This window comes from Sciurus vulgaris (genome assembly GCF_902686455.1).
Source record: "Sciurus vulgaris genome assembly, chromosome: 16".
Lineage (NCBI taxonomy): Eukaryota > Metazoa > Chordata > Mammalia > Rodentia > Sciuridae > Sciurus > Sciurus vulgaris.
In genome coordinates, this window is record NC_136477.1 from 30,837,333 (window position 1) to 30,860,331 (window position 22,999).

General features: G+C 40.3%; 1 long non-coding RNA gene and 1 pseudogene across 7 annotated transcripts in view; both read right to left on the reverse strand.

The window, feature by feature from the left end:
* Positions 1-22,999, reverse strand: part of LOC306645974 — a 778,688-nt gene that overhangs the window by 606,150 nt on the left and 149,539 nt on the right. The window lies entirely within an intron of this gene.
* Positions 3,904-4,622, reverse strand: LOC306647256 (large ribosomal subunit protein uL23-like; annotated as a pseudogene). The gene has a single exon. The product of its transcript is annotated as a large ribosomal subunit protein uL23-like (transcript).

The window sequence follows — 22,999 nt, forward strand, 5'->3', positions numbered from 1 at the left end:
TCATGGCATTTGCTGTTAAATGGATGGAACTGGAGACTATCATGCTAAGTGAAATAAGCCAATCCCCAAAAAGCCAAAGGTCGAGTGCTTTCTCTGATATGTAGATGCTGACTCACAATAGGTATGGGGTAGGGAGGAGTAGAGGTTCACTGGACTGGACGGGGTGAATGGGGGAGGGGGGTAGGAATGGAAAAGCTAGTAGATAAATCAAACCTAACTTTCCTATGTTCATATGTGAATACACAACCAGTATAACTCCACATCACATACAACCACAAGAATGGGAAGTTATACTCCAAGTATGTATGACATGTCAAAATACATTTTACTTTTTTTAATTTATTTTTATTTTAAACAAATGGGATACATCTTGTTTCTCTATACATGAAGCAGAAGCATACCATCTGTGTAATCAAAAAAGAAAAAAGAAACATTTCACTGTCATGTATAACTAAAAAGAACAAATACAAAAAAATTAAAAAAAAAAAAAAAGATAACACTAGCTGTTGTAAGAAACAATCCCAAATCTCAGTGACCTAATATAAACAGATTGATTTCTCCCTCATGGCAAAGACTTATGTGGTAGTGACTCTCCTCAGTGGCTTCTCTTCCAAAAGGATCCAGGCTGCTTCTGCCTCAAACACATGGCCTCTGGGAGCCCTGTTGAAGGGCAAAGTAAAAGCATACATAACTGTTCAGGAAGACTTATAGCTAAGCCTGGAAATGTCCTTCAGATGTAAAAACACTAGGAAGTTGCTGGTCTTGATAAGAGCAAATGACACCGGAGCATTAGAAGGCAGTTTAGTGTAAGTCTTCATGATCCGTGTTTTTAAAAGACAACTAAGTATTCATTGATTTATTCTCTACTAACAAGGAATTTCTAATAATAGAGAAAAAAACTTGAGCTTATTTTTGTCAGTAAATCACTCTTAGATGAAAATGAGAGTATACATCACACAGAACGGGGGACATTGGAGTATCTAAAAGACCACGCCATGTTGAACCAACTTTGGGATTCCTCAAATAGAGAACCCCAGAGTCCAGGTGCAAGTCACAGCATAGGATGTTGGTATCTGGGAAGAGTCCGATGAAAGAGTGGCCCCGGGGCCCGGGATGGCCTGGCCTAGATGTGGGCAGGAAGTTCCTAAAGGGAGAGCTGCTGTCACAGCAGGCGGAGGTGAGGGACAGAAGCACAGCCCCAGGGTTGACAGGATGCAGGATCAATGGCCGCCGTCATCACAGGTGTGTCCATGTTTCCATCCAGAGACTTCCTCCTCCCACACGAGCTGCCTCCCTGGGTCCCTGTCCAGGGCTGCAGGGTTGAGGGAAGTGGAGGAGACAGAACCCAGGAGTGGAGACAGAGGCGAACGGCAGATCAGGTCTGACTTGAGGCAACTTAGAAACATATTTATGTATCAGAAATTAATGATTCTACTTAAAAACCCCTCCTAGCTATAAATTATATGTGACTTATAAATTATATAAAGCAATTTCCTTTTATGGCTTTAATCTTTGATCCGACATTTACTAAGTACAAACCAATCAGTGCCAAGCTCTGTGCCACGGACCGGAGTAAATGCTCACTTGGTTCCTTCCAAGAGTTCACAGCCTGAGACATTATCACAGGCTACACTGAGTTATTTCATTAACTTCAAAGGCGGCCGGGGTGAGAGAGGAAAATGTGTACAGCTCTAATTACGATGGGAAAATCGAGCACTGTTAGTCACTGGGCTCAGATAGGCAGAGCAAATTTCTCAAGGTCACACAGCTAGGAAACGGCAGGGGCAAAACTGCAAAGTGAAAATGAGATAATCAAACTTTGAGAACTCGTTTTTTCATTTTAAGACTTTGTGCCACATCAAACATATCTCCTTGCTATTGATCCACCCGCTATTGATTTCATTGCCTTTTGCTTCGATTTTCCAGAGTTCTGTGTTACATCCCTTTCAGTCCATGTGTACTCCAAAACACAGGACCTTCCTGTCCCCTGAACGGATTGTCATGAAAGCTAACCAGAGCCTGTCTTTAAATGCTTTGATCATATTGAAGACAAGCTCAAGCAGAAGTTCATATTGTTAAAGTGATGATAATGACTATAATTAATACTAGACAACGTAATGATAAGAACGTGTTGTATTTATAAGGCCTAATTAGAGCCATTTCATCATTATTTTCTTCCTAGCCTAATGATCATGATCATCATTATTAATAATGATCGTCACCACAGGAAGACAATGACAACGACGATGACAGGCGGCCCAGTGCCCGTTTGGTGGTTGTGGGGAAGAGCACTCCTCCAACCGTCTCACGCAGGTCAGAATGACTTTGTTCGTCATGAATGATAGTTTAATTATAAATGACAAGTGACATTAGACTACAGAGAAGAAAAATGGCCCCTGGGGCCATCCACACATCACTGGGGCAGCACCTCCATCCAGCACAATTGGTATGCAAAGAGAGACACAGTCATACCCTCCGGCACAACCTCCAAGCAGGTACCATGTCTCACATTTATCAAAAAGCTCTGCAGTGTGAAGCCCTAGGCCTGAGGTGCCTGCTCCCCCAGTGGACTGGGTCTGGGGACCACCAACGTACTATTCTGTTCTATCCAGACTTGTGGCAAGACCCGGCATGTCTTTGATGTCCTGTGGGAGAGGTATTTTAGGTTACAATCCACAGATGACTAAGGTGGACCCAACCATATTTGGACCAGGAATATGTTATTTAAGGTGTGGCTACATTCACTGAGTCACGTCTGAGTCCCACAAAGGACATCACAGTCATCCAGGGATGAGGGGGATGGTGTCTTTTTTTGCTGACAGATGTGACAAATTGTCCAATCTGAGCAACATGAAAGTCATGGTGCTCCTTCTTAAGAGCTCCCCAGCACTCAACAGGAATTGAAGGATCAGAGGTGGGCATCCCATCTTACTCCTGCCCAGATCCACAGCTGCACCACTGCAGCTTCTGGGAGTCCTTCTCTCCCCTCGATGAACCTCCAGCCACCCTGTGCCTCCTGCCAAAGAGACCAAACAGGTGTGTGATATTAAGTAATTGCCAGCCTCTAGCTTACCAACAGCATGGCCACTCAGGAAGCAAGAGACGGAGAAGGACAATAAAACTTCTGTGAAAGCATGGAAAGTGCAGAAGGTAGAAAGAGAAAAAAATGGCAGCCACCCCCAGTGAGAAGAGGCACATCATCACAAACACTCAGAACCCCTTATTCCTGTCTGGAACACTGTGAACAGAAGCCAGCAACCTCACACGTAGCGGAAGTGTACAAACACTAGAAGAGTGTCATTGAAATCCACTCATTCATTCAACATCCACACACTGACCCTGTGCAAGACCAGACACACAAGCCCAGCCTAAGCAACTTAGAGACAAGAGAAGACTGGCAATAAACATACAAGTCACAAATTGCAACAAGTGAACTGAGGGACCAGGTTGAAACCCAACCCTGTATGAAAACAAAACACCTGAGTTTGCGGGTGGGGTACTGCTATAGGCCCCCTCTGCATCAGGTTAGACATTCAAACCTCAATGCTTTGAGTCCTGTATGTTATTTCCAAATTGCAAGTATCCCAGGTATAGTTCTTAAGCAAATACCAGATAATATTCAACAAACAAAACAAGCACCACCATCGGCCTCAGTAAGCACCAAGCTGAACAATGTCTTGGATTTGTGGTGCACTGGCCAGTTCACCAGTGAGGTCCAGCATGGAGACTCATCATAGAACTGGTTCCAGGGGAAAAGGGAGCTTCCATCTTTTCCATCCACTTGAGAATGTATTTCAGTTTATGAGGAAGCCAAACACGGCCACATTCAACATTTTCATGCAATTTTAACACCCACTCTCCAAACTGACCCCAGAGCTTTTTTTTGTTTTGTTTTTGTTTTGTTTTGGTTTTTTAGGTTGGAAAAAAAAAAAGTGTATATTTAGAATCAGACAGCTGGACTCTGTTTAGATGATCCCAATTTTGTTGACAACATCCAAAGCATCATAATCAGGAGCCAGTCGAACGTACGCCTTCTTCTCTCCATCAGGCTTCATCAGGGTGTTAACCTTGGCCACATCAATGTCATAGAGCTTCCTTACAGCTCATTTGTTCTGGTGTTTGTTGGCCTTGACATCCACAGTGAACACAAGTGTGTTGTTGTCTTCAATCTTCTTCATGGCTGACTCAGTGGTCAGGGGAACTTGATGATGGCCTAGTGGTCAAGCTTGTTTCTCCTGCGGGGGGATCTTCTGAGGATATTTGGGCTGCCTCTGGAGCCAGAAAGTCTTGGGTCACCAGAAGGTAAGTGATGTGTGGATCTCCTTCTTTTTATGACTGTGGACACCCTTCAGCACTGACTTCTTGGCCTTCAAAGCTTTTGCTTTTGCTTCAGCTTTGGGAGGGGCAGGAGCTTCCTTCTTAGCTTTTGGTGCCATCTTAGTGAAAAGCCAGAGCTTTGTTGATGGTAGAGGAAGGGCACACAAGTGGAGTCCTCTCTGGGGAGTACACCATCATAAACAATTCTGGGATGCAGGGGATGCAGGAGATTCAGGAAGCTCTGGTCTACTTTGCCACCAATGTGCCCTTCATCCCACACACAATCCACCAACTGCAAGCATCCAAGAACTCCTCCTTAACCTTCCTCCTTCCCTTTCTACCCTCTAGCCACTTGGTGCTCACCCTGACTTTGCCACACTAAAATCTAGGAAGGTCTATCAAGCTCCAAGATGAAAGAAACAGACTGTTGATTTCTTCAGAGGAAAGAAGGGAAATGTGATAGAAGGACTATAGAACACCATCATCCACCCAACCCATCATTCTCTTTCCACCTCTGAGTCTTCAATCATTGATAATACCTCTGATTGGAATTTGCCCATGTGTTTGCCCATCAGGTATCTTGCAAGAGCTTCATGATTGATTTAAAAGTTGTTTTCTAATGTGATATATATACACACAATGGAGTTTTATTTAGCCATAAGAACAAATGGAAATTGTGAAATTTGCAGGAAGATGGATAGCACTTGAGACCATTACATTAAGTGAAATAAGCCAAACTCAAAGGATCAAGGGTCATATGTTTTCTCTCCTACATGGAAATTAGAGAGGAAAAAGGAAAAGTAGTAGGGGAATGAGGGGTGTCCCATGAAAATCAAAGGGAGATCAGTAAAGGAGAAGAAAGGGACCAGGGAGAGGGAGGAGGGGAGGGGAGGGAAAAGGGAAGTACTAGGGGATGGTGTTGACCACATTATGTTGGTATATTGTGTGCAGGTACAAATATGTAACAACAAATCCCATCATTATATACAACTATAAGGCCCAATAAAAAAAATATGAAAAAATTTTAAAATGAAAGTTGTTTTCTACAAGAAGTCTTCCCTAATTCATTTCCCTTGTAAACAATATTGCAGGTCACTGACGCAGCTGCTACCATCGCGTGGAGGTCTCTTCTCTGGGACCCTCTGCCACCAGCAGTGCTGCTATCCACCAGTTCTCTGGATGCTGCTGCCGATGACTGGCTGCCTAGTGCTAATGATCTGCCGCCGCTATCACTGCTGCCGCCACTCAGCAATCCATTGCCAGAGTGCCTGCAGGTTTGGTTGCACATGACCACCTCCATCTTGGGACACTGGCCAGCACCTGGGGAGCCAGGGAGCCAGCTGGTCTACTACCACTGCTATCTCAGGGCACAGCCACCTCTGTCTGGGGACACCCACTGGGACCTGGAGGTCCAATGTGCCTAGAGTCAGCTGCACCTACAGTCTTCCTATTGGGAGTGCTGGTGACTGCCATTTTGCAGCAGCTTCTCAGGGTTGCTCCTCTGTGTGAGCACATCCCTGGTGGTCTCTCTGCAAATTGGAACAGCATTGAGATCTTGGGACTACAATGTGGCTGAGCCTGGGGTATTTTGCAGGAAATGCCCCAGATCTGTGGGCTACTGACTCGGTCTGCATGGGCCAGTCTGGACCTGGCAACCACATGAAGAGTCAGAGACACGACTAAGTAACCTATGAATGCAGACACAAACAGTTGTTCAATTTTCCATTGAGTTTTGTTTGTTCTTATTTTTAATAATTTTTTTCTTCTCTAGCATCTCTACCATATTTGAAACCAGGTATTTTTCATGCATCAGTTTATTGAAGACTGTGAAATATCAATGATATTTTGCAATTTTGTTGTATATTCTTATATTTTTTTATTTTTTTATTACATATATTTTTCCTCTCACTTGTCTATTTCTCTGGATCCTCTATCTTTTCTCCCACTAAAGGTCAACCTCTATTAATTCCTCTTCCACTCTTCCTATAAATTTTTACTTATGGCATCTCTCCTCCTCCCTTGTGAACATCATGTCCTGAATCACTTCTGTTTTCTCTCTGTCCAACATCTGAAATTGTAAACCCTTTTTAGCAAATTTACTGTATATAGTGTAGGCCATAATTGAATTCATCATTTCTGTGGGAAAACTGTGACCATCTTAATAGGATCTAGTAGGTTTGGGGCTATATGTTGTTTGCACTGGGTGCTGTTGATGTTTTTCTGCCCCCTTAAAGGTGAGCTACTGGAGACCTTCAGGAACACTATAAGTCTCAAGGGTAGAATCTGTGCTTCCTCAGATCCATACTGCTAGATGGAAAAACACATGAACAACATGAAAAAGCACAGGAATAGAGTGTCCCAAACAAACCAAGATGCTCCAATAACAGAATCCACTGACAACATGAATAAGAGATGTCAGAGAAGTTTAGAATGAAAAGGTAAACTGATCTGTAAAGTAAAGGAGAGTATAAGGAGTGAAATCAAACAGAAAATATAGTAAGTGAAAGATCACTTCAATAAAGAATTACAGATTGTGGAAAACAAGCAGAAATCTTCAAAATGAAGGAATCAACAAACCAAATTATAAATTCAATAGAAAAAACATCAACAGACTAGACCACTTGGAAGTCAGAACCTCAGGCAATGAAGACAAAACATATAATCTTGAAAATAGAGTTGACCATGCAGAAAAGATGGTAAGAAACCATAACCATAACTTCCAATAATTATGGGATAACATGAAAAGACCAAATATAAGAGATATCATGATAAATGAAGGAACAGAGATACAAACCAAAGGAATGTACAGTCTTTGCAATGACATAATATCAGAAAAATTTCCAAACCTAAAGAATGAAATGAAAATCAAATACGAGAGGCTTACAGAACCCCAAATGTACAAAATTACAGGAGAACTACACCACACACATAATGTGCCACACCAAGGCACATTATGATGAGAATGGCTAACACATAGAATAAGGATAAAATCTTAAAGGCTGTGAGAGGAAAAATATCAAATTACATTTAGGGAAAAACAAATTCAGATGTCGACTGATTTCTCAACCCAGACCCTCAAAGTTAGGAGGTCCTAGAATAATATATTTCAAGTTCTGAAAGAAAATGGATGCTAACCGAGAATTTTATATCCAGCAAAATAAAGTTTCAGATTTGAAAATGAAATAAAAACCTTCCATGATGAATAAAAATTTTAAAAATTCACAACAAGAAGGCCTACACTACAGAACATTCTCATCAAAATGATCTATGAGGAGGAAATGAAAAAAAAAAAAACAAGCAAAGGTAGGAACTACACTAAAGGAAAGGTCAATAAAAGCAGAAACCAAGTCAAGTTAAATACCAAAAATAAACCAAAATGACCGGGAATACAAATAATATCTCAATATAACATTGAACATTAATGGCCTAAACTCATCAATCAAAAGGCATAGACTAGTAGATTGGATTAAAAAACAAGATACAACAATATGCTGTCTTCAAGAGACTCACCTGTGGAAAAGACATCTACAGACTGAAGGTGAAAGGATGGGAAAAACATATCACTCACATGGATCACATAAACAAGCAGGGGTCTCCATCCTCATATCAGATAAAGTGAACTTCAAGTCAAAGTTAATCAGAAGGGACAAAGAAGGACATTCATATGCTTAAGAGAACTATACATCAAGAAGATATAACAATCATAAATATTTATGCCTCAAACAATGAAGCATCTACATATATCAAACAAACCCTTCTCAACTTCACAAATCAAATAGACCACAGCCCAATAATACTGGGTGAATTTAACACACCTCTCTCACTACTGGATACATCTTCCAAACAAAAACTAAACAAAGAAATTCTAGAACTAAATAATACAATAATTTAGAATTAACAGACATATATACATTATTTCCTCCATCAATGACTGAATACACCTTTTTCTCAGCAGCACATGGATCCTTCTCTAAAACAGATCATATCTTATGCCATAAAGCAACTCATAGCAAATACCAAAAAAAACAAATAATACCCTGCTTCATATCAGCTCATAATGGAATGAAATTAAAAATCAATTATAGAATAAAAAATAGAAGATGCTCTATCACCTGAAAGCTAAATAATACACTATTGAATGATGAATGGAGAGCAGAACAAATCAGGAATGAAATTTAAAAAAATTGCTTACAGGTAAATAAGAATAGTCATACAACATATCAAAATCTTGGGCACCGTGAAGGCAGCGCTAAGAGGAAAGTTCATTGCATTGACCTCATTCATTAAAAGAATAAAAAGTCGAGAAGGAGAGAGAAAACCTAAATTACTAAAATTTGGAATGAACAAGGAAATATCACAAAAGACACGATTGAAATACAAAACATAATTAGAAGCTATTTTGAAAATCTATACTCCAACAAAATAGAAAATCTCGAAGACATCAACAGGTTTCTAGAGACATATGAATTACCTAAACTGAACAAGGAGGACATACACAATTTAAATAGATCAATTTCAAGTAAAGAAATAGAAGAAATCATCAAAAGCCTACCAACAAAGAAAAGTCCAGGACCAGATGGGTTCTCAGCCGAGTTCTACAAAACTTTTAAAGAAGAGCTCATTCCAATACTTCTCAAAGTATTTCATGAAATAGAAGAGGAAGGAACCCTCCCAAACTCATTCTATGAAGCCAATATCACCCTGATACCTAAACCAGACAGAGACACATCGAGGAAAGAAAATTTCTGACCAATATCCTTAGCAATCCTTAGCAGGAAGAGTGAAGCAGGGGGTATTGCAATACCAGACCTTCAACTACACTACAAAGCAATAGTAACAAAAAGGGCATGGTATTGGCACCAAAATAGACAGGTAGATCCATGGTACAGAATAGAGGACATGGACACAAACACAAACAAATGCAATTTTCTCATACTAGACAAAGGTGCCAAAAATATGCAATGGAAAAAAGATAGCCTCTTCAACAAATAATGCTGGGAAAACTGGAAATCCATATGCAACAGAATGAAACTAAACCCCTATCTCTCACCCTGCACAAAAATCAACTCAAAATGGATCAAGGACCTCGGAATCAGACCAGAGACCCTGCATCTTATAGAAGAAAAAGTAGGTCCAAATCTTCTTCATATTGGCTTAGGATCAGACTTCCTTAACAGGACTCCCATTGCACAAGAAATAAAAGCAAGAATCAATAACTGGGATAGATTCAAACTAAATAGCTTTCTCTCAGCAAAGGAAACTATCAGCAATGCAAAGAGAGAACTTACAGAGTGGGAGAAAATCTTTGGCACTCATACTTCAGATAGAGCACTAATTTCTAGAATTTATAAAGAACTCAAAAAACTCTACACCAAGAAAACAAATAACCCAATCAACAAATGGGATAAGGATATGAACAGACACTTCACAGAAGAAGATCTACAAGCAATCAACAGATATATGAAAAAATGTTCACATCTTTAGTAATAAGAGAAATGCAAATCAAAAACTACCCTAAGAGTCCATCTCACCCCAATTAGAATGGCGATTATCAAGAATACTAGCAAAAATAGTTGTTGGCGAGGATGTGGAGAAAAAGGTACACTCATACATTGCTGGTGGGGCTGCAAATTAGTGCAGCCACTCTGGAAAGGAGTGTGGAGATTCCTTAGAAAATTTGGAATGGACCCACCATTTGACCCAGCTATCCCACTCCTTGGCCTATACCCAAAGGACTTAAAATCAGCATACTACAGAGATATAGCCACATCAATGTTCATAGCTGCTCAATTCACAATAGCCAGGTTGTGGAACCAACCTAGATGCCCTTCAATTGATGAATGGATAAAGAAACAGTGGCGCATATATATATAAAATAGAATATTACTCAGCCATAAAAAATAATAAAATTATGGCATTTGCAGGCAAATGGATGAAATTGGAGAATATCATGCTAAGCAAGATAAGCCAATCTCAAAAAACCAAAGGACAAATGATCTCGCTGATAAGCAGATGAAGACACATAATGGGGGTTGGAGGGGGGCAAGAATGTAGGAAGGAGGGACTGTATAGAAGGATAAGAGGGGTGGGATGGGTGGGGAGAAGAAAAAAATAACAGACTGAATCAAAAACTATTACCCTAGGTAAATGTATGATTACACAAATGATATGCCTCTACTTCATGTACAGAGAAACAAGATGTATCCCATTTGTTTACAATAAAAATGAGTTTTAGAAAAAGAATAAAAAGTCAACAAATAAATGACCTATATCATATCTCAAATCCTAGAAAAAGAACAAATTAACACCAAAAGCAGTAGAAGACAGGAAATAATTAAAATGAGAGCTGAAATCAATGAAACAAACCAAAAAACGTCCAAAATTTGAAAAAAAGAAATTTTTTCTTTGAAAAAAATGAATAAAATTGATAAACCCGTAGTCACACTAATGAAGAGAAAAAGAGAGAAAACCCATATTACTAAAATTCAGTGAAAAAGGAAGTATCACAACATTGTACTGAAATACAATGAGAACATATTTTGAAAATTTATACTCTAATAAAATAGAAAATCTTGAAGACATCAACAAATTTCTAGAGACACATGACCTACCCAAATTGAATTAGGAGGACATAGAACATTTAGACATATCAATTTTAAGCAATGAAATTGAAGATGCCATCAAAAACCTACCCATCAAAAAAAAGCCCAGGACCAGATATATTCTCAGACAAGTTCTACAAGACATTCAAAGAAGAATTAACACCAATCCACCTCAAATTATTCCATGAAATAGAAAAGGAGGAAACCCTTTTAAACTCATTCTATAAGGCTAATAATATCACCAAAACCAGAAAAAGACATATCAAAGAAAGAAAACTTCAGATCAAAACCCCTGATGAACATAGACACAAAAATTCTCAATAAAATTCTGACAAATCACATCCAGAAACATATTTAAAAGAGTGCACCTACATCAAGCAGGGTTCATCCCAGGGTTGCAAGTGTAGTTCAACATACATTCAAAATCAACAAACATCATTCATCATCTATAGACTTAAACACAAGGATCATGTGATCATCTCAATAGATGCAGAAAAAGATTTGATAAAATACAGCACCCCTTCATGTTGAAAACACAAGAAAAATTAGAGATAGCAGGAACATACCTCAACATTAAAAATCTACCTATGCTAAACTTAAGGCTAACATCATTCTAAAGGGAGAAAAATTGAAAGCATTCCCTCTAAAAACTAGAACATGACAGGGATGTCCTCTTTCACCACTTCTATTCAACATTGTCCTTGAAACTCTAGCCAGAGCAATCTCAGATGAAAGAAATAAAAGGGATACGAATAGGAAAAGAAGAACTCAAACTACCACTATTTGCCAACAACATGAATTTTTTGGATCCAGAATATTTCACCAGAAAACTTCTAGAAATCATAAATGAATTCAGTGAAGTAGCAGGATATAAAATCAATACCCATAAATCAAATGCATTTCTATACATAAGCAATGAATCCACTGCAAGAGAAATTAATAAAACTACCCCATTCACAATAGCCTCAAAAAAAAAAATGTGGGCATCAATCTAACAAAAGAGGTGAAAGACACTATAATGAAAACTACAGAACATTCAAGAAAGAAATTGAAGAAGACCTTAGAAGATGAAAAATTCTCTCTTGTCCTTGGATAGACAGAATTAATATTGTCAAAATGGCCATACAATCAAAAGTGTAATACAGATTCAATGTAATTCCTATTAAAATTCCAATGACATTCTTCATAGAACTAGAAAAAGCATTCATGAAATACTTTTGGAAAAATAAGAGATCCAGAATATCCAAGGCAAGAAGAGTGAAGCAGGAGGCATCACAATATAAGTCTTTAAACTATACTACAGAGCCATAGTAACAAAAACGGCATGGTTTGGCACCAAAACAGACATGAAGACCAATGGTATGGAATAGAAGACACAGAGACAAACCCACATAAATAAAGTTATCTCATACTAGACAAAGGCACCATAAACATTCACTGGAGAAAAGTTAACCTATTCAATAAACGGTGCTGGGAAAATTGGAAATCTACATGTAACAAAATGAAATTAAGCCCCTATCTCTTGCCCTGCATGAAACTCAACTCAAAGTGGATCAAAGACTTATGCACTAGACCAAAGACCCTGTACTTTATAGAAAAAAAGTAGGCCCAATGTTCACCATCTTGACTCAGGATCTGACTTCCTCACTAAGACTCCTAAAGCATAAGAATTAAAATTAAGAATCAATAAATAGGATGGATTCAAACTAAAAACCTTCTTCTGAACAAAGGAAACAATCAAGAACATGAAGAGAGCCTACAGAATGGGAGAAAATCTGTGCCACCTGCATCTCAGTTACAGCATTAATCTCCAGGATATATAAAGAATTCAAAATTAACACCAAAAAAACAAAGTACCCAATCAATAAATGGACAAAGGAACTGAATTAACACTTCACAGAAGATATACAGTCAGTCAACAAATACATGAAAAAATGTTCAACAGCTGAGATAAGCCAATCTCAAAAAACTAAAGGACGAATGATCTCGCTGATAAGCGGATGAGGACATATAAGGGGGGGGGGTAGGAGGGGTAAGTGTTAGGGTTAGGGTTAGGTTTAGGGTTAGGGTTAGGGTTAAGGAGAGTGGTAAGAATGGAGGAAGGAAGGACTGTATAGAGGGAAAAGAGGGGTGGGAGGGGGGAAGGGAAAAAAATAACAGAATGAATCAAACAACATTGCCCTATGTAAGTTTATGATTTTTAATTAAAAAAGAAAAGAAAAGAATAAAATGTTGATTGAATGGAAAAAAAAAAGAAATGTGAATCAAAACTACCCTAATATTTCATCTCACCCCAATTAGAATGGCTATTATCAAGAATACAAGCAACAATAGGTGTTGGTGAGGATGTGGGGAAAAAGGTACACTCGTACATTGCTGGTGGGTTTGCAAATTGGTGCAATTGGAATATTACTCAGCCATAAAGAAGAATGAAACTATGGCATTTGCTGGTAAATGGATGGAACCGAAGCTTATCATGCTAAGTGAAATAAGGCAAACCCAAAAAACCAAAGGCTGAATATTCTGATATGCAGATATGCTAACTCACAATAAGCCAGGGGAGGCAAGAATAGAAGTTCACTGGATTAGATAAAGGGGAATGAAGGGAAGGGAGGAGGAATAGGAATAGGAAAGACAGTAGAACAAATCAGACATAACTTTTCTATGTTTTTATGAATCTGCGACCACTGAAGCTCCGAATTATGTACAACCAAAAAATGGGACATTATACTCCATGTATGATATGTCAAAATGCATTCCACTGTCACATATAACTAAGAAGAACAAATTTTTTAAAAATTTTTAAAAACTTGAGTCCCAAGAGGCAGAGTGCTTTAGGAGGAAAAGATGGATGCAACCCTTTTCCTTAAAAGTATGGTCTTGGATGAGTCACATTGTCTCTTTAGTTTCATTGAAAAGATAAAGAAGCCTGGATAAACAGGTGGTAGTTTGGAGATCAGATATTAGGCCATACTAGCCATCCAACCCTACAGAGGTCTTCCTAAACAGATAAGAACCCAGGGACATCTGGCCAGCTGTAGAAATGTGCGCATGAGACCAGCCCTACCCATCTGCATTGCCCTGCCCCTCAGCAGAAAAGCTAATGCATGTGGAATTGCTCTGATTCACTTTTTCAAGAATACCTTTTGGATCGGTCTCTTATTGCTACATAACAAATTTACCACGGACTCCAGTGGCTTTAAATAACATCCATCTATTATCGCAGTTTCCACGGCCAAAAGTCCAAGCATGGTTCAGCTATGCTCTCTGATCAGGGCCTCACAAGGCTGAACGCGAGAAGTTGCCGGGCCTGTGGTCTCATATAAGAGTTCAACGAGGGAAGAACCTGCTTCCAAGGGTTCTTGGGTTGTTGGCCAAAGTCATTCACTTGTGGCTGCAGAACGCACAGCGGCTTCCTTCTTTGAAGCGAGCAACAGAGAGAGCGCACCTCTGCCCTCGGAGTCTCTGACCCCAGAGAGACCTAAGACCTCACCCATCTAAGTCAAGTCTACCCACAGGAATTGCTCTTATGGTCAACTCAAAGACAACTGACAGGGACCTTAATTACATCTGCAAAACCCCCTCTCCCTCGCCATGTGATGTAACCTGGGAATGATTCTATTAAAAGAAAGTCATGGGTTCCTTTGAAAGAAGGCTTAACGCCAGGGGGAGGAGATCTTGGAATTTTACCCGCCTCAGCTTCGCTCCATCTTCCTGCAGAAGAGTTTCTGTTGCCTCAATGTAAGAGAATTCGGGTTCAAATCTGAGTCCAGCTCACACAGGCTTACCTCTGTCAGGGAACTCAGGGAAAGTGTCTTCTAAATCATTGATTCTATCACTCATAGGCTAACTCTTCCCTGTTTTTAATTATCGAGACACAAAAGTATTTGTAGCCCTTATTTCCTTCTCTTTATACTTTTCTTTAAAGATACTCCCATGATATTCCAATGATGACTCAGGCCATACACTGAGTTTCTTTCCTTCCGTCCTGTTGCTTCTCACACAGGAAGAGTAATGACAGTGCCAGGCACTGCTGGTGACATTGTCAATTGGCTCCGACAGAAGGGCCCATCCTGTCCTGCCCACTTTGAAGTCTTCCACAAGTGCACATCTGTCGGGGGCTGATGGGAAAACAAACCAAATTAAATTTAATGTCAAGTTGTATCACCTCCTATTTGTGAACTCTCTCTCCTTCTTTGTCTCAGAATCTGTTGAACATGATTGACAGCAGCCAGCCCCTGATTAGCATATTTCCCATTGCCATTTCAGGTAAACTAAATGAATCTTCCTTCACCAGGATTTGAGATTCCAGTCAGATCCTCAATTCCATCTGGCTAGTCACTCTCATTATTATGCAAATGTCAGCTTTACCTAAAGGCAAGAGCTTTCTTCTTAATATTTAAATTCCATCTCGTGTTCATTGATCTCTAAACAACAGCCCATCTTTGAACTTTCCTTGGAGAACTTCCTAGGGTTGAGTTTTGTGGTTCCCTTTTTTAAATAGATTGGGGTGGGGGGCATTGGGGTTTTAGCTCAGTGGTAGAGTACTTGGCTGGCACATGTGAGGTTCGATCCTCAGCGCCACATAAAAATAATAAGATAAAGGTATTGTGTTCTTGTACAACTAATAAATAAATAAATAAATAATAAACTAGATTGGGATGATTTGAAAGGAATGGATCCAAGTGACAGAGAGGGTAATTGCCCCTCCTCTGCTTCTAGAACAGGATTTCTGAGTGACTTCAGCTGAAGTGCAATAGAGAGTCCCCTGCTGCTATGGAAAGGCATTCAGAGAAGTCAGTTGGTAGAGAGAGAACAAAACTGACATGCCAGACAAGCCCATTTGGAGGAGGCATAGCACCCAAAAGGAGGAGCCAACTGCCAAGGAAATGGTCCACACTGGACTGGAAGCACGCAGAGCTCAACGCTAGGAATCCAGGGCAGCAGGAGAGCAGACTTGGAGACTGGCTTGGAAACTGGAGGTGGGACTCTAGAGGCTGGTGTCCCAGTCTCAGCCTCTGAGCATCTTGAATGCAGACTGCATGGCCACACCAGTCTCCCAAGAGCCAGAACTGGGATCTGACAAGGAAATTGAGTGACTTGAGGAGCACCAGTCACTCTCTCCACCAACCACCTCCTCCTCTGTCCTAGTTGCCCTTCTGACAGGTTTTTCATCCTCAGCAGGTAGTTCACCCACCACCTGGCCATTGTTGATGGTGCCCACGTGGACACTTAACCAAAGCTAAATTAATCAGATTCTCCAGCAGGAAATATGGAATTAGGGTTCAGAGACTAGAGGGTCTCTGTCTCTTTCTCTCTCCACCTCTTTCTCTCCTTTCCTCTCTTTTAGAGTTGAAAGTTAAGTTTACATAAAAGCAAGCCAACAAGTCCACTTTCCAACTTGTGCCATCTTCCCTAAGAAAAGGTTTGCTGAGGGAGAGAGAAGCAAACACATGGAGAAAACATGAAGGGTAGCCACTGAATTCCTACCTGATGACCACTTCTCATATTTTGGACCCAGAGATGCAGAAGCAGACAGTACTTACTATTCCAGAAAACCACTGGGACCACTTTGTATCTTCCTTCTTTCACTCACAAAATGGCTTACAGGGATCAAAACTCCAGGCCCTCAGAGAATGTTAGTGGGCACTTCCAGATATCATCACTGATAGAGTCTTCTCTTTAAACTCTTCCTTAGGCTCCCCAAGATATTTTAAAACCCAACCTAAAGACCCAAAGACAGCGTTTCATTTCATTTTATACTTTATTTTCCCCCCAAAAACGGCCAGCATGTTGAACTCTTTTGTCAAAAGCAAGAACCGTTTTCACATGTTTGGGATTACTTTGAACATTTTCAATTTGTCAAACAAAATAATGTCAAATCATTATCCTCTTCTATCTCATCACTAGTAGGGATCTATACAGAAAGAAGAAGGGAAAGAAAGATGAGAAAGAGGAAGAGGAGAGTAGGGAGGAAAAAGAGCATTTTCATAGTGAACATGTGCACTGTTCTTAGTGCTTGAGGTACATGACTGTTTTAACCCTCTGGAAAGCTCCGCAAGGTAGTGACCTCAAGAAGGATTATGCCATAGTGGATAAACACAGGCTCTGGCAATAGATGGCCTAGGTTTGACTACCAGCTCTGTTATTTATTTAACAACTGTTTGCCTCAGTTTCCTCATCTGAAAAACGAGGATGGTATAGATGGAAGCTAAATGAGTTAGTATGTGTAACACTCTTGGAACATCCCCTGTCGTAAGGTGGTCACTCAATAAAACCTTGGCTACAACTATTACTACCATTTTACAACTGAAGAAAACTCAGACACCAAAGAGTTAAATTTTTCTTTCCCAGGGACACATGGCTAGTAAGTGACAGTCGGAGACCACTACATTAGCACTCTGCTCTATAACTTCCACAGAGTTCTTGCTTCCCCGGTCCTCTGTTCTGGATTGTAGGCAACTGAGAGGTTGTCAAACTGCTCAAAAAAGAAAAGGGATAGAAAATTGAGGTCACTTGGACCTCCCATTGTAAGGTCCTGTCTCATTTTTCTCTAGGAAATCACCCTACCATCAAGGATAATGGGAAACATAAAGCCAAATTCCATCCTCCACCAACTAGAAAAGAGTGTTTGAAACTGAAGCAGGACAAAAGGAAAAACCCAGTGAAGGAGTCCACAGAGACGTCAGCAGGTACGTGCATCAGAGCAGAGTTGTCCAAACAAGATGGTACACTCTCATTTGGTACAGCATGGGGGATCAGCAAGCTGTCAGCGGAAGGGGATTCAGTGAGGAAACAAACCCAATTTTCAGGAAGCAGTCTATTACCGATATAAATGGAAGACAGAGAGAGTCTCAATTACAAAAAACCTTGCACTTACATTTTCTTTTGTCTGGAGATATGTCTGGAGATAACTAAAAGGCTAAAATAACTCCTTCACTCTCAGGTACACATAACCTTGCATCATAAAGTCCTTCTTAACCCAACCTAAGGGGAAAAGCCGATTCTTAAAGAACTGGCTTCATTCAAAGATGACCTAACAAAAAGCAAGCAGTATACATCTATATAAAACATCACATGAAATAAAATGACAACAGAATGAATAAAACCATTAAATGAATAGAAAAAATATTAAATATTAGAAAAAATATTTAAAACATGTTGCTAAAGAATAGGAAAAAATGTAAATATCAGCGAGCATTTAAAATTTTTCTTAAAAGTCCTTAATATAGAAGAAAACATAGGGGGAAAGCTTCATGGAATTGGAATGGGGAGTATTTCTTGTTTGAGTCCAGATGCACAGGTAACAAGAGAAAACATAGATGAAATGGATTACTTCAAAATTAGAAACTTGGGGTTGCAGCTGAAGCTCAGTGGCAGAGCATTGGCCTAGCACAGGTGGGCACTGGGTTCAATCCTTAGTACCGCATAAAAATAAAAGAGGTATTCTGTCCATACACAACAATAAAAATATATTTTTAAAAAATTAGAAACTTCTGTGTATCAATGTACACAGTCAGCAGAGTAAAAAAGCAATCCACAGAAGAGGAACACATAATTTCAAACCATATATCTGAAATGGGTAAATATTCAAAAAATATCAGTGACTCCGACAATTCAACAACAAAAATAATAATTAAAAATGGGCAAAGGACTTGAATGCAATTCCTGCAAACATCGCATACAAATGACTAAGATACACATGAAAGATGCTAAATATCACTATTTATTAAAGAACTGTACATCAATTTCTCAGTCATTAGTCTCTTTTCTTTTTTGGTGGGGGTGGTTACCAGGGATTGAACTCAGGGGCACTCAACCACTGAGACGCATCCCCAGCACCCGCCCCCTGCATTTTTTATTTTATTTGGAGACAGGATCTCATTGAGTTGCTTAGCACCTCGCCTTGGAAGAGGCTGGCTTTGAACTCGAGATTTTCTCCTGCCTCAGTCTCCCAAGCTGCTGGAACTACAGGCATGTACCACTGTGCCCAGCTAATACTATCCTCTTAATTCCATGGACACTACCAGCTCATCTGCAGCCCAGGTCACTTCCTGGCACTGCACAACTCTAGCCCTTTTTAGAATGGCTCTCATCCTGCTGCTGACTACCACACTCCAGTGCTGACACAGATCGGAGTGTGAATAGGGATGTTGTTGGAGGCAAGATTCAACTGTCCATTTGTTTTTGCATGGGGTGGGGTTGCAGTAGTTTTAGGGAACAGAACACATATTTTGGATTCAGACTATAAGTATCTGCCATTTGCAACCTTCATTAACTTGAATAAGCCACCTAACCTCTTAGTATGATAGAGTCAATTCACAAGGACATAGTCAGGGTTAGAGATTATAAATATAAAGTACCTACTACAACACCTGATAAGTAGCACCTGGTCAGGAAAGGGGGCTGCTTGGTCATCACTATTATCCTCAAAACCTGTCCTGGGAGCTCTTCTACCAAATGGCAGATCATAGCAATGCCAGTCGGGCCTCACAGAGATGTGAAGCAGTGGGTGGCAACTCCTCTCTGTTCCTCCGTGCTGTATTTCACGTCCAGACAAGGTGCACTTTTTAAAAACAAAAAAATTTAATGTGTTCTAATTAGTTATACATGACAGTAGAATGCATTTATACGATTTTGATAAATCATAAATGGAGTATAACTTCTCGTTTTTCTGATTGTACATATTGCAGGATCACATCAGTCATGCAGTCATACATGTACATGAGGTAATAATGTCTGTTTCACTCTTCATTCCTACCCCCATACCCCTACCCCTCCCTTCACTTCCCTCTACCTAATATAAATGTGCACTTTTAAGAGAGGCTTCACATACATACACATAGACAGACAGACAGACACACACACACACACACACACACACACACACACACACACATGCATGCACCTCCCTAGGAAGCATCTGTTCAAAAACACAGGCGCCCTTCTTTACTTGCCAGAGGCCCCCATAGACCCATTTTTAAAAGAGCACAAAATACAGATGGTTCTCTCTTAGGAGTATCTCATCATTAAATCCTATCACTTCCACTTCAATAAAGGTGTTTTCATGCACAGATCTTTCAGTCTTCGTTTCCAACACTAACATCTTCTTTTTAAAATTGTTTTTAAGGGATTTCTTCCCTTACGCCCATTCTCCTACATTCAGTTCAATGTAGCTATGTAAGGAAGCATCAAGGCTGACTCCTACCACGTTCACAGCCTGGGAGGAAGACAGGCAGCCTGCTGGCACAGCCATCTGCCACATCTGGCACTTCTGAATCCCCATCTGGTCTGGCAGCTGAGGCCTTGCTTAGTCCAGCCAGGGTCACTATCTCTGACCCTACAGTCCTCAGATTGAGATCTCTTCCTGCTCCAGCAAGCTATAAAGTAGTTCCTTTCTTTCTTTCTTTCTTTCTTTTTTTTTTTTTTTTCAAAGCCAAGGTCGTACAACACTGATTTTTCCCCCTTTTCTTCTCCCTGGGGATTTCCTCATCTGAAGTGTAATTCTAAGGGCTTTCCTCTCTCTCCAGCCTTCTTGGTACTCAGTTTCAGGGCCAGGGCACCCTTCCAGCCTGTGGTCTGAGGCTCTGAGTTCCCCTTCGGAAGTCGATGGTTCCTCTGTGACTGGGCCAGCTTATGGTTTCCTGACTTTCTGGAATACTAAAATAGCTTTCTATTATGTTCCCATCACTCAACCCCACTGGATAGTCCCACCTGATTGATCAGAAACAGGTCCAGAACATCAAGTCCTGTTGCCACACAGCTCTGATTTTCAAGCAATAATAATAATAACAGCAATAATGAGAACTGACATTGAGCGAATGCCAGACAAGTAGCAAATAACGTTATGGGCATCATCTCAATAAATCTTCACAGAAAATATGAGGTTCAGAGGAAGTTTTTCAATTCCATCAAGAAAAGAATCAAATAGGGGTTACTAGAGACTGGCAAGAGGGAGAGGGGAGATAGAAGTCAGAAGATGGGTGTGAAGACACAGGAGGAATTCATTCCAGCATGCTACAACATAGTAGGATAACTATAGTCTACTGCAATTTAGGGTATATTTCAAAATATCTAAGAGACCAGAGTTTCCCAATGTATAGAAATGATAAATGCTTGAAGAGAAAATGCCAATTATACCGATATGACCACTAGACATTAGGTACCAAATTCCTGTACTGTACACCATAAATACGTACAAATATTGTCAATTAAATTTTTCTAAAAGATACTTTTCTCAGACCACAAAGCAAGTAACTGAGAAAATAGGAATCCTAAATCATAATTGTCTCTACATTTTTAAATAACATATAAGATGGTTCTATAACATTAAAAATATATATGAAGATAAAAGTGTATAAAAAACTCCTGTTTTCTACTTAATCTTCAAAAAAGAATAGCACATAAGCTTTGTTTTTCTAATCCTCGGGGGCTCTTTTCATCACCAAGCTCCCAGAAATTAATTCTTCAACCAAGCAAGTCAACAGCAAGCTATGTGCCCGATTGTTACCATTTATGTTATGCCACCCTAAAATTGTTTCTATGCTTGAATCCCAAACAAGATTTTGCACTCTTCCAGGTGAGTCTCCATGTCCACAGTGACTGGCTTTCAAACGCATCTACACAGATGGGGTGGTATTGTCGCAACCGCAAGCCTAATGCTTTCGTACTCCCCGGAATCTGTAGGCTATGGTTCATTTCCTGAACCCAGGAGAGGTTTCAGGATAGTCTGGATGCCTCTGATGACAGCAAGCTATAACCTTGATCAGAGAAGCCCACTTGTCCCTCCCACAGCTATCCAAATGCTTCCTATGACAGGAAAATATCAGATGTGGGAAAGGAAGGAAAAATGAAATTTACAGAACATCGACCCAATGCCAGCACGTTGCTAGCCCCCCATGTAGGATTGGCCCTCATCCACCAAGACCTGTGTGGGGAGTGCTGAAGTGGAAGTGCCGTGAAAAGAACAGTGATCTGATGTCCTTGCTACTCCAGTGAATCTCATTGGCCACTCTGGGCTCACCAACACCAGAGCCTCTGGTCTGCAGGACAGAGAAACAATAGCTGGTAAAGAGGTGTCAACACAAGCAGTGGAAGAGGAGACCTTCAACAGGATCCAGAAGGAGGGATTGCCTGGGAAGCCAGCTCCATCCAGACTCTACTCGGGTCCTGAAGATAAGCCCGTGGGCTTTCTCTTCCTGGCCTGTGTGACAAAGGATCCCTCCCGTGCAACTTAAGTTGGAGGGCACAGTGCCAGGAGACTAATGTGTTTTTAATCCTATATGCTTATTATTTAGAAGGAATATCATGTTCCACTATCACGCCTTAAAGCAGGGAATTCAAGACTTCTCAAGAGCCTCTAGGCTGAGATGAGAATTAGTTTAAAAGCTCTGAGATATTTCTAAGTTAAAAGGTTTAAAAAGAGCTTTTGCCTTCTAAATGTTAACCCAGAATCAATTAATGGAAAAAAAATGTATATATGGGAACTGAAATGATAATTTTTTTTTGCTTCTTCAAATGGATATTGCCTTTTTTGAAGTCTCCATCAGTTAATAGATTGATGGGTCTAGTCCAATCCTCCCCCACCACCACCACCACCCCATATTACAAATAAAAGTACTGATCCTTTGAGAAATTAAATTGCCTTCTCGCTACCATATGGTTCAATCAAGGTCTCAGCTGAGGCTGGAACCAGGCCTCCCATTTCCCAGTTCTGAGATCCTTCCTTTGTATCATGGGCCTGAGTTCAACATAAATAGCAAACTTAGGAGGGAGTGGATTACGAACCACAACCTGCTGAAGTAGAAATTAATCAATCATTTGAAGAGAAGGTCTGTGCAGGGTCCCTAAGCAAAACTTTGCCTCTCAACCCCAGGCCCATATGCTACTTCCCTTTGCCAGGGCAGCTCCTGGACTGCTGGGTGTCCTTCTGCTCAGGACATGGAGCAAAGTAGGTCAAACATCGCATTCAGCAACCTTACCTAAGCTCTGAAGGTCACCTCGGTGCTCAGCATTTTTGCATATTTTCAAATAAATAATGAAAATGGAGATTTCTCAATATGGCATAGCTGGGCTGATTC